The following is a 9,508-nucleotide window of genomic DNA, read 5'->3' as shown; positions in this document are numbered from 1 at the left end:
CCGCACTCGGTTGAAATGCCCCCGGAAGCACAGCAGAAAAACCGATAGCCTGTCATCCATTAAGCACACGGTCATATAAACATAACAATTAACTGTTTTGCGGCTTCGATAAATTACGCAAGACTCAATGAAGGAATTTAAACGGGGCTGTTTCACTGTGAAAGTTCTGAAAGATGATTAAATGCCCATTATCCAAAGCGACCCTGATTTCGAAAAGATGTGTGGTTCATGCAAGACGGAGCTCAAACCCACCGAAGCGGGAGAGTGTTTGATCTCCTCTAGGGAACTTTGAGGATAGTGTTCTGGCTCTGGGGTACCCAGAGGCCACGGGTATGTGCCTCGATCGGCCGCCATATTCTTCTGATCTGAGCACATACAACTCCTTTTTGTGGAGCTATATTAAAGACAAGGTGTACAGCAGTAATTGCAGAAGCCCTGCTGAGCTCGAAACAGCCATTCAGTTCACCGACAGCATCGATCTTCCGGCACTTCAGCGGGTCACGCAGAATTCCGCTATTCGTCTGCGCCACATCATCGCCAATAATGGCAGGCATATCGAACATGTCATAAGCTAGATCTGAATATCTGTAGTTACGCTTACATGTTGGATAAAGCGTGTGCACGCAGCAGTTTGTAACTGAGTCACGTTTTCTTGATATAGTTCAATAATTTACACCCTTTAGGAACGTATCATCTGTACTGTTGCACATCCATTCACACTTCTGTCCCCCGGGACTGACCATTTGACACAATAATATCGATCGCTTACACACCACCAGCACGACTGCCACTTAGGCTCTAGTTCGCAGCGCCATCCACGTCATCGTCTGTTTTACGAACTACGTCTTCAACAGATATACTGTATTGGATCCCAAACTTATTACTTCATTAACTTACATCTGTATTTTTCGTGTTGTCAGACTCAAGAACAGCTATATGGTTCCAACCAGTCTCGTCCTCACCATTTCCTCTCTGTCCCATATGGAGGGAATGAAACTGTCAGTAAAAGAAAAGAAGATGGAGTACTTTTGTTTTCCGCATTGGAATATCCGAGAACTGCTGTGCTCAGTTAGTCTCCGCACATCTGCCGGCGCCCTCTCAACTCTGTACCTTACTTTCTGGTCCAATAAGGAAGGATCCTTGTTTGCATATATACCTTATAAACGTTTAAATGTATGAAGTGAGGTATGGCAACGCGTCTACATCTACATCTACATCCGTACTCCGCAATCCACCCGACGGCGTGTGGCGGAGGGTACCCTGAGTACCTCTATCGCTTCTCCCGTCCATTCCAGTCTCGTATTGTTCGTGGAAAGAAGGATTTTCGGTATGCTTCTGTGTGGGCTCTAATCTTTCTGATTTTATCCTCATTGTCTCTTCGCGAGGTGTACGTAGGAGGGAGCAATACACTGCTTGGCTCTTCGGTGAAGGCATGTTCTGGAAACTTTAACAAAAGCCCGTACCGAGCTACTGAGCGTCTCTCCTGAAGAGTCTTCCACTGGAGTTTATCTATCATCTCCATAACGCTTTCGCAACTACTAAATGATCCTGTAACGAAGCGCGCTGCTTTCCGTTGGATCTTCTCTACTTCTTCCATCAACCCTATCTGGTACGGATCCCACACTGCTGAGCAGTATTCAAGCAGTGGGCGAACAAGCGTACTGTAACCTAGTTCCTTTGTTGTCGGATTGCATTTCCTTGGGATTCTTCCAATGAATCTCAGTCTGCCATCTGCTTTACCGACGATCAACTTTATATGATCATTCCATTTTAAATCACTCCTAATGCGTACTCCCAGATAATTTATGAAATTACTGCTCCCAGTTGCTGACCTGCTATTTTGTAGCTAAATGATAAGGGAACTATCTTTCTATTTATTCGCAGCACATTACACTTGTCTACATTGAAATTCAATCGCCATTCCCTGCACCTTGCGTCAATTCGCTGCAGATCCTCCTGCATTTCAGTACAATTTTCCATTGTTACAACCTCTCGATACACCACAGCATCATCTGCAAAAAGCCTCAGTGAACTTCCGATGTCATCAACAAGGTCATTTATGTATATTGTGAATAGCAACGGTCCTACGACACTCCCCTGCTGCACACCTGAAATCACTCTTACTTCGGAAGACTTCTCTCCATTGAGAATGACATGCTGCGTTCTGTTATCTAGGAACTCTTCAATCAAATCACACAGTTGGTCGGATAGTCCATATGCTTTTACTTTGTTCATTAAACGACTGTGGGTAACTGTATCGAACGCCTTGCGGAAGTCAAGAAACACGGCATCTACCCGTGAAGAAACACGGCATCTGTGGCCTTCTGAGTCTCGTGGACGAATAGCGTGAGCTGGGTTTCACACGACCGTCCTTTTCGAAACCCATGCTGATTCCTACAGAGTAGATTTCTAGTTTCCAGAAAAGTCATTATACTCGAACATAATACGTGTTCCAAAGTTGTACAACCGATCGACGTTAGAGATATAGGTCTATAGTTCTGCACATCTGTTCGCCGTCCCTTCTTGAAAACGGGGAGGACCTGTGCCCTTTTCCAATCCTTTGGAACGCTACGCTCTTCTAGAGAGCTACGGTACACCGCTGCAAGAAGGGGACCAAGTTCCTTCGCGTACTCTGTGTGAAGTTGGACTGGTGTCCCATCAGGTGCAGCGGCCTTTCCTCTTTTGAGCGATTTTAATTGTTTCTCCATCCCTGTGTCGTCTGTTCCGCTATCTTCCGTTTCGGTCGACAGGCGGGAGCTGACGTACGAGAAGCGGGCGGACGTGGCGGATATGGCGGGGGAGGAATACGAGCTGCAGCTGTGCGCCCTGCTGGTGGCCCGCGGCGCCGCCCACTGCCCGCGCGGCTTCTACCTGGCCAGCAACCACAGCCAGGCGGGCAGCTTCGACGACGTGCTGCTCTTCTGGCGCCAGGAGGTAGGTCGCCGCTGGCTCCGCGGAAACTGTGCCAGTGCTGCTTCTGCTCCCTCCGTCCGAACAAAACATTAGTTACCGGGCGAGGTGGCGCAGTGGCCGGACACTGGACTCGCATTCGGGAGGACGACGGTTCAATCCCGCGTCCAGCCATCCCGATTTAGGTTTTCCCTGCTTTCCCTCAATCGCTCCAGGTGATGAGACCGATGACCTCGCTGTCTGGTCTCCTTCCCCAAACAACGCCGCCCCCCCCCCCTCCAAAAAACATTAGTTACAAGTTCACTACATGTTGATAGCTCAGAGTATACAACAAAATCTTCAGGCTGTCTGTGATTACACAAAGGATGGACGATGTGGAATAATTCCAAGTCGGTCAATGAATCAAGTCCGCCAATGAAATCCAAGTCCATCAAACTGCTATGAAAAATTCAACATAGTCCAGCCTATAGTTCAATTCTTTTATCTTGGTGGTTCGCACATGTCCGCCCAGACGCGGGAGATTGCTGCGTTGTCAGTTGCAGGCGCCAACAGAAACAGCGCCGTAGTATGGTACAGTCCGTTTACAAAGTAAAGCCACCACGGCCGCGTTAACCCTTTCGCTGCTACAGAGACGTGCTCCCCGCATTCAGCGATGTGCGCGATTTTGCCATCATTGCACTGCTCGCCTGTGCAGACACATGGTGTTTCAACTGCTTTGACTCACTTTATCATTCGATTTCACAAAAACTATTTGGCCCAAAAAAATTGGATTTTTACACACCTTCTTGATTGATACCTTCCCCCCATAAATGACAATTTTGGCTGGCTCTGAGCACTATGGGACTTAACATCTGAGGTCGTCAGTACCCTAGAACTTAGAACTACTTAAACCTAACTAACCTAAGGACATCACACACATCCATGCCCAAGGCAGCATTCTAACCTGCGACCGTAGCGGTCGCGCGGTTCCAGACTGTAGCGCCTAGAACCGCTCAGCTACCCCGACCGGCTGACAATTTTGCTTCGAAGTTTAACGCAGTTATTGTGCAGCATTACATCTAGTAAACCATTGCACGAAATTTTGAAGAGTTTGCAGAGGTAACAGTCCATAGCGTATACTTTCCGTATGGTCGACTTTAGTTGCCACTAGAAATTTCAAAAAATTACATTCAAACGAATAAAATTCATGAAGTAAGGCACTTCGATTTTGTTTTTACATAAAGAAAATATTAAGCACTGAACAATCCTTGAACTCAGAAACTTTCGCTTAGCAGCCATACACTTTAACTATTAAGCTAACACAGGTCGTCATTGAATACATCTCCCGGAGGACTTTAAAATATCACGCAAAATACGGACAAACATTGTTGGTACGACTATGAATTACTCACGTTTCGTCGAAGTACAATAGGAAATAAACAATTACCACTGTTATTTATTGCGAAAAAGGGGTTAGTGAGAGTGATACAAACACCTTTCCTTGCTATCGCCTGAATTAGGAGGCTTATTGCTTGTTTGGTTTAATTAATTAATAGAATATGAAGCAATTCGTATAAAGAATGCTTTTTCCAAACTTTCTATAAAAGAAAGTCTGCTATCAAGACACTACTTTTGTTCAATTACTTTATTTATGACTGAACATTTCTAAAAGTGAAGGGAGTCGAGGTCTGGCAACGTCGTTCTCTGTTCATTGGCTGACTGTGTTTTGTGACGTTGGATGTGCAGAACGAACCTAAACCCCGCCGCCGTCGTAAATGAGGCGCACTTTACAAGAGAATACCTGACACACATGTTGTAGGCATATACGAGGTATGAAACGTCCCCTTGTAACAATTAATGAATTACTGTGCTTAAACTGACACACAATATTTTTTAGCGCAACGCAATCTCACTTCCAAAAATCCCTACGAAAGAATGGCCCTGACTAACATTAACCTATATGTTTCACAAATCACTTACCTCACAAAAATCCTCGTTACTCAAGCTACTGCAATACAGCGAGTGCCACTACTGTCAGGTAAATAAAAGATTCAAACTACGGAAGTCTCTTAACTACTGATAGGCATAGTTAGCAAACGAAAGATTTTGATAGAGAACAAACAATGTATTTACCTCAATAGTGATCAAAAGTCATAATGTATATAGCAGTTCATGACATCCAATCTTACAGATTTCAAACTCCGCCATCTCTCTCCCCGCATCCACCACTGCTGGCGGCTCACCTCCAACTGCGCAAAGCTACGCGCCAGCTGCCCAACGCTACAATGGCGAGTGTTACAACAATGCCAACCAGCCACAGACAGCACACGGCACAGCCAGTGATTTTCATACAGAGAGCTACGTGGCGGCGGCGTTACCAGTAAAAAAAACCTAAACAGCCTACTTACATAGCCCCCATGCTCCCCACAAAAAAATTTAGAAATTGTTTTGGGCAGCGGCCAACACAGATTTGAAAAAATTTTTCATAATTACAATAACAAAGAAATGAAATGCACACACTTATCGATACAATGTTGGTCAAAAGCTAAAATTTTCTCACAGTCCATAAAGACAGTCCTGATCATTCATCAAAGTAAAATTGCAGTGTTTTTCTCAAAGTCTGAGTAGTAAAAGAAAATGCACACGGAAGTAGTGGATTTCTATGCAGTCTTAAATAAGTAGTGTTGTCCTTCCAGCGGAAAGACAGTGCCGACTCTTGACATGCAGACAGTTAATGGGCCACAACAGAGCAAACCCACAGCAGAGTCAGTCTAAGTTTTGAAGAATATTGGTAGGTAGGTCAAGACAGAGTAGACCCATTGTAGTCGTGGTAGAGATTACGGTATTGGTGGGCCACCAGACATGCAGACCCACTGTAGACCTTGTAGAGATGACCAGCAGCCATCTGTTGCGACTGTGCAGGTGCACGATTACCATCGAAGAGTCTTGCAGAGAATACAGCAAGTCCATAAACCACCACTTGTGCACTTACAAATTTTTTTTTGAAATGTCCTTAGAACGAGCAATGCTGTTATCCAGTCCCTTGCTGAATTATCAACACATATGCAAACACTAACAGTCCCTACTTCTCACATATTGTCCATATACTATGACCAACAGAAACATGTGCAGTGAAATGTAACTTACAAGTTACTTAATTTGATGAACTGGTGTCAATTACAATTTTATAACATAAGAATACAATAACAAAGGTACAAAATACATCATTAAAGAACATAAAAATACAGATAACATTTGTAGTAATAGGGGCTTTCCAAAAGAATCGAAATAACAAATACATCAGTGTTACAAAAATTATGACATAAGTACATACATAAAAGATCAGAATAACTTTTGAAACATCAACTTCACACATAAGCATTAAAACAAAACAGAACAAATCATGCCTAAACATCTGTACGAAGTAAATTACATATTATCAGAAAAATTCTACCATTTTCTTATAGCTTCTCAATGCTTTTCTTCCAATTCATCATAGTTAGTTTCTTATATAGTCTACCCCCTCTTAAGCTAACTTAAAACCTACTGAGCTCAGATGCTAAACTAAGGGACGAGGCAATGCAGCAGCACAAAACAATTAATACAAACAGCAATGACAAAAAAATATGGAAATTGGCAAAGTAAGCTACAGTAAATCTAAATTACCAAGCAATGCAACATTACAACTAATATGAGCCAATGTGCAGCAACAAGAAAAATAAATCAGTAATAAAGTTGGCTTGACCTAGTAATACAAAGTGACATTCAGTAGCACTGAGCATGGCAAACAGCAACAGCAAATGCTATAACTTATACCTAAACATGACAAAGCTCAAGCAGAAAAAATATTACGCTAAAGACAACAATGCAGATAAGGGAAATGTATATTCACATCTTAATGTCTATATAATTAAAGTGGTGCACCACAAAACTAATTCTACAAAAGATATTACCAAGTAGTTGAAAAGAAAATTAAGTATTCAGTAACTGTTATTAATTCCTTCTTATTGTTCTTTCCTTTCCAAGTGCTCCTTTTTCGAAGAATGTGGATCATAAAATGATTATTTAATAGATCTGTTGACAGAAAGTGTTCACATTAGCAAATGCATTTAATTTTATTTTATAAAACCAATGCTGCAACACAGCTGGAAACCAGATATCAAATGAAATAAGCAACTTTGAAAGGCAATGCATAAAAATATCATTCAATAGGCATGTGACATTTCATAAGTTAGTACAAATTCTCTCAACTCTCGTGGAAAGGCACTTGTCATAATCAGGTGTGCAGATGTAAGAATGTTTCCGAGAAATAAGCGTGTCGTATTTGCGGTGCTTTCAACAAAGGAATGTCAATAGCGAGGATAATGTCCTCCCCTTTTTTTTTCACCTGTGCCTCTGAAAGGCACACACTAATGGCTTGTCTCCCGGTGGCTGTCGCCCAGCTGGGTGCCCACGACGCATTACATGCAGGTGGTCACTTAACTGTCTTACCGAAATATTTATGACACCAGTTTCCGCTACAGTGGCAGTCTCATATAAAAAAAATTCACAGGTCAAGAATTTGCGTTACAAATCTGTAGAAACAAAATGCTTTAAATATAATAGTGTCCAAAAAATTTTCGCGAGCATAGTGATACATTCACGCATACACACATTTCATAACTCTTAAAGTACGATTCTCGGTTTCCAACATCCTTTTTCACAAACCAGAGTCCCTAACCACTACTCATTATTCCTTACCTTATTCGTCGACACTTCTTCAATATTTCATCATAACAGATACGTAGCATAACCAAATAACTCATATAGCATCAGCTTAAACATACCTCAGCAGCATATTTCACATCGTCGTCGTAATAATAATAACATCATAACACCTCAGTCAAATCTCAAAAACGTCATAGCTTTCTGCAATAATTTCAAAGCCTAAAAAAAATTCTCTGCTCATGTCAAAAGTGTCATCTACCTCAAATGTACTTCAAAAATCATGATCCCATACCAAATACATCATTCAAAGCTCTCATAGTATCACAATGGTTCCGAAAAATTGTGAACAGTTCACAAAGTACAGAAAAATACAATTTCATAAGTGTGAAGGTATCCAACTGTATAATTACGTAAACATCTGTCACTGATGTAGTAAAATGAATGTTTGTCTCTCCCAGTTAAATGATCAGATACCTGTGTAATTAATGTGTTAGAGAAATATGGTACCGATGTGTAAATTTGTATAAGGAAATATCATATTAGCTAGGGCTCCTTGTGCTTGCCATACACATGGTACACAAAGTAAGCTTGTACCCCCCTGAGGATTAATTTAATTATATCCTCAGGTGTAACAGATTACAGCAATGGAATGAAATATATCACGGAAAACCTTTGTATCATTGTACTTCAAATACACTCCTGGAAAAGGAAAAAAGAACACATTGACACCGGTGCGTCAGACCCACCATACTTGCTCCGGACACTGCGAGAGGGCTGTACAAGCAATGATCACACACACGGCACAGCGGACACACCAGGAACCGCGATGTTGGCCGTTGAGTGGCGCTAGCTGTGCAGCATTTGTGCACCGCCGCCGTCAGTGTCAGCCAGTTTGCCGTGGCATACGGAGCTCCATCGCAGTCTTTAACACTGGTAGCATGCCGCGACAGCGTGGACGTGAACCATATGTGCAGTTGACGGACTTTGTGTGAGGGCGTATAGTGGGCATGCGGGAGGCCTGGTGGACGTACCGCCGAATTGCTCAACACGTGGGGCGTGAGGTCTCCACAGTACATCGCTGTTGTCGCCAGTGGTCGGCGGAAGGTGCACGTGCCCGTCGACCTGGGACCGGACCGCAACGACGCACGGATGCACGCCAAGACCGTAGGATCCTACGCAGTGCCGTAGGGGACCGCACCGCCACTTCCCAGCAAATTAGGGACACTGTTGCTCCTGGGGTATCGGCGAGGACCATTCGCAGCCGTCTCCATGAAGCTGGGCTACGGTCCCGCACACCGTTAGGCCGTCTTCCGCTCACGCCCCAACATCGTGCAGCCCGCCTCCAGTGGTGTCGCGACAGGCGTGAATGGAGGGACGAATGGAGATGTGTCGTCTTCAGCGATGAGAGTCACTTCTGCCTTGGTGCCAATGATGGTCGTATGCGTGTTTGGCGCCGTGCAGGTGAGTGCCACAATCAGGACTACATACGACCGAGGCACACAGGGCCAACACCCGGCATCATGGTGTCCTTTGCTGTCTCTGATAGAATTACAATGTCATCGGCGAACCTCAAAGTTTTTATTTCTGTCATGACAGAAACACTGGTTGGCCCAGGTGGTACACATACCACCCAATTTAGACTCAGTCTCAGCTTGTAGTCAGCATCAACCGCTACTCACGGGGAGAGGTACACAGCTGTTCGCCATCCAAGATGACCCGGCACGCTGCCACCGCCAGACTGTGCTGTCAGTTGCTGCAGGTTGCTGCCTGTGGTGAGCTGCGACCCTGCCAGACCGGCGCTTTCCCCTCAGCAGGTGAGCTGCTGCGTGACTGGCGCCTGCTGCTGGTCGTCGCCTGCCCAGCCATCATGGCCTGACCAGAGTGAATGCTGTTGCTGTTCTCTGCACCAAGC

The sequence above is a fragment of the Schistocerca gregaria genome, chromosome 4 (genome assembly GCF_023897955.1).
Source record: "Schistocerca gregaria isolate iqSchGreg1 chromosome 4, iqSchGreg1.2, whole genome shotgun sequence".
NCBI lineage: Eukaryota > Metazoa > Arthropoda > Insecta > Orthoptera > Acrididae > Schistocerca > Schistocerca gregaria.
Note: the sequence above shows the minus strand (reverse complement) of the source record.